The sequence below is a fragment of the Delphinapterus leucas genome, chromosome 12 (assembly GCF_059928025.1).
Source record: "Delphinapterus leucas isolate spDelLeu-1000000601 "Yukka" chromosome 12, BTC_Dleu_Yukka2, whole genome shotgun sequence".
Lineage (NCBI taxonomy): Eukaryota > Metazoa > Chordata > Mammalia > Artiodactyla > Monodontidae > Delphinapterus > Delphinapterus leucas.
Window position 1 is genome coordinate 42,827,586 of NC_143140.1, and position 4,058 is coordinate 42,831,643.

The window sequence follows — 4,058 nt, forward strand, 5'->3', positions numbered from 1 at the left end:
GATTACATACATGGGAATCCTTGAGGGGGACCCTCACAGGAACTAGGAAATGTTTTCTGTCCTTTAAATGATTTTCTCAACATATTCATGCTGGTTACTTTTAAATCTATCTATTCCTTAAAATCTAGCTAACAAACAAATCATTATAAATACTGCCATTTTAGGGAAACAAATCATAAAACCATTGAATCCTTCCACAAGGAAGTCATTAATTCAGATAACTGAATTCGAACAAGTTTTGGAGCGGTCATATCTTTCCTGAACCCTAGAACAGATCTAGGGCCCTTTTTAAGTTGTAGCTAATATGTATTGGAATTTTTTAAAGCTAACATATACAAAGACCAACATAGGTTTCTTTTGAATACACATGGTATTAAGCTATCCACCGACACGGCCTGTTGCCTGCCTGCCTGACACATGGTAATAACACATTTCCCTGCCCAAGTTAAATGAGACAGGGCCAAGTGAATTGCTTTGGCCAATGAAATGAGAGAAGACATGTGCTCATCACTTTCAGGGAGATGGCCATAAGAGCCCATGCCTGATTGGCCTGTTCGCTCTCCCAGTCACCCTGTCCAGTTATCTAGCCTGGATTCTGAGTGAATAAACCATGAATCAGAGACCCCTTAGAGGCAAAATGGACATGTGATGCCAAGGGTTAGAAACAATAAATCTTTGCTGTCTTAAATCACCGGGATTTTGGCATAATCCAGCCTAATCCAGCCTATCCTGACAGACCAGATTCAAAATCTGGCTCTGACACTTACTATCCTTGACTACACAGGCAAGTTCTTAAAACTCTCTGAGCCTCAGTTTCCTCCACCATAAAAATGAGGATAATAATACCTTTCTTAAATGAGAAGCTACGTGCAAAATACCTTTTACATAGTAAATTTTCAATATAGATTAATAATAGCTGCTATTATTATCACTTGTTCTTATAGAAGAGAATCTGAAAATGGGCAGTGCAAGAGCAGAATAAACATTTCCACTTGTTCTTCTTTGAAAAATGTTAGGTTAAGGACTGCCACTTACATTTTCTAGTTAAACAAGCCCTGTACAGGAAATACAAATTTTATTAATAGCAGTACTGGCATCTTATGAATGCAGAAAATAATGAATATATAGATGTTAAGTACACAGCAAGTCGATGATAGAGGGATTTATTTATTTACTCAATTTATGACATTGTGACCTTGAAACTCTTATGCAAAAAATCCATTAATTCCAATTTGTAAAGTACATGAAACTAGCAACAGGGTGGTAATATGGATAAAGGACAACACATGAAGAATTAGAATGGCTTTTAAAGCAACATTTGTCTGCTCCCTTCTCATTAAACCTGTTTTAAAAGGTGAGGTATGTCCCTGACCCTAAAAATTAAAATTCTTCACCCCAGTCAGTCTGGGTTTGTACATTGAGATATATTGCCTTCCTCCACAAGCACTAAAAGATTTAATAAACCCCAGAGTAGCCAGAGATACATTTCTTAATAGAAATTCAATTTGCAGGGTTTAGATATTATTTACTTCCTGATTGGAGAACAATTTGTGAACCTTACCCAACATGGCTACATAACTTCTTCCTCTGGCAATGGGAGTAAAATTGATTGGATCTTTTCATGGAATAATATATGGACTGATATAAATTCTTTGCTCTCGCATCTCAATATCACCTTGCTATTTACTTTTTGTCACAATAATCCTAGCATGCCAGGCACCAGGCAAAACATAGATTTTTATGTAAAAATGTTCATCTTTGTTTAGTAAATGATTCTGTCTGTAACAGATTCTTTCTGCTCACCACATTCACATAGAAGAAAAAAAGATAACTGAGGCTTGTCCATTTATTCCACCTTTGTCAAAAATCTGCTGACACAAGTCCTTGCTTCTCATTTGTACGAAGAACTCCGTGCCTCATTTTGCACTTTCAGAGCTATTAGTTCTCTTCAGTAATCACTCAGGACTTAATTATACCCTTAGAGCCAGAAAAGATGCATCTACTAGCCATGACCACGTGCCTGCCTGTCAGTTACACAGGCCAGTTGGAGGCCTTGGCTCTTCGGACCTGGCTGTGTTTCATGCAGCAATGTCGAGACAAAATAGTCCATGTGGGCACTGCAACACAGGACTTCCGGAGCCTAAAAGAAAACAAATCCTATCATGTTCTCTCTGAATGTATCAGTTCAGGTCATAAATACTTGGACACAGCCTCTCTTTCCCATGAGGGAGTCGCTGCTGGGAATGGGAAGCATGAACACATGTGGCTCTCCAGTGCCATTCCCAGTAAGCTGTGCCCCCTGAATGACCTCTCTGACCAACTGTTAATCATTCAGCTACACTTAAATTGAGAGGGAAAATAACAATAATAAAACTAAAACACTCAACTTTCATAGCACATTATAGGATAATTTCATGCAGGAACCAGGAGCCCGATAACATGGAGAGGGTATTTCAAAGTTGAAAACTGCCTTTGATTCTCTCTGGGGAAAGGACAGAGGACACAGTAAAGGAGACACCTAATTGAAACTGCCCAGAAGCCTCCAAGGGCTTCAGGCTGAAAGTCACCAAGCGCGATGTGGAAAATGGCTGGGTAGCCTGCATTTCCTTTGGACCACAAACCCTGAATCTGGTTGTAATCATGGTCGTTACTGATCAGAACCGGACTTTAGTTGATGGCATATGAAGTGGTACAAGGACATGGGCACCTGTGTGCAAATGTACACAGTTCATAGACTTTACTCTCAAATTCCCAAACTGTGCTCATCAAAACAGTATAGGAGCTGACCCAAAGAGGAATATTCATCCAAAACAGTCAGTTACAAGAGAGGCCAAGGAAACTGCAGCCAGAGGAAGGAATTCTAACATTACAGATGTTTGACTGTTGTAAGTGCAGAAAACCAAAGAAAATGAGAAACAGAAGCATGAAGCTGAGGTTGGAAAGTTTTCTCTCCTGAAGGCCTTGCCCACAACAGGAGCTATTCAGAAAGCACCAGCTGCCACAAAGGCAGCTCTAAGAAGATAATCAGCAAGAGGGGTTCACCCCCACTGCTAAAGATCAGGAAGCTGCAGACATCCCGGTCCCAGCCTAGAACATCACAGACCAGAGGGACCTGCCTTAGAAGCCTTAGGGAAGAAATAATGAGTTTATTTTGAAAACATACACCCCAAATAAAGAGGTGCCTCCTCCTGCTTTAGGACCAGCATCGTTAGAGACCTATTTTTAAAACAATCAAACAAAAGCCTAACTCTGAAGATTTTCATGAAGGGGAGCTGGTTGGGGAGCCACAGAGGTATAAATTACAATATACAACACACAGTGACACGCTAAAAATCCTCCTGGCTCATCTCTGTCCCCTAAGTCCTACTTCTTGGAACAGCTGCCCCTGTTCTAATTCTCTCTCTTAAAATATTGAAGCATCAGTAAGCTCTACTTCTCACTAACCTGTCGGCATCTTTCCTTTATTACTCAGATCGTTTCAGGCTCTTTCTTACACCCAGTCCACCAATCTTCTGCAGCTTCTTCAGGTTTTATCTCCAAACATTTCCCCAACTAGACCCAGTAGCTCTACAAGGAAGAATATTGCTTCTTGACAAGACAGAAGAAGGAAAAGTTTTACATAAATCGCATCTTGAATATTCATTTTTCGGTGTAGAGATACACAGAGACTCTCACACACCACAGTTATAGGCTATATGCAGAAGCTAAAGTCACTAAAATATTTATTAATGAACTGACTCTGTTTATCCCACACTTCTCACAACTTCATCTATCACTCCCGCCCTCTCTGAGGTCAGGATTTGGGGTATCCGGCTGTATTCGTTCCTTATTACTACACTAAGTCCCTTAAAACAACACACATATATTCTTTTACAGATCTGGAGGTCAGAAGTCTGAAATGAGTCTTGAGGGGCTAATAACAAAGTGTTAGCAGGGCTTCTTCCTTCTGGAGGTTCCCGGGGAGAATCCGTTCCTTGCCTCTTCTAACTTCTAAAAGGAGGCAGGCTTTCCTTGGCTGGTGGCTGCATCGTGCCAATCTCTTTTTTTTTTTTTTTTTG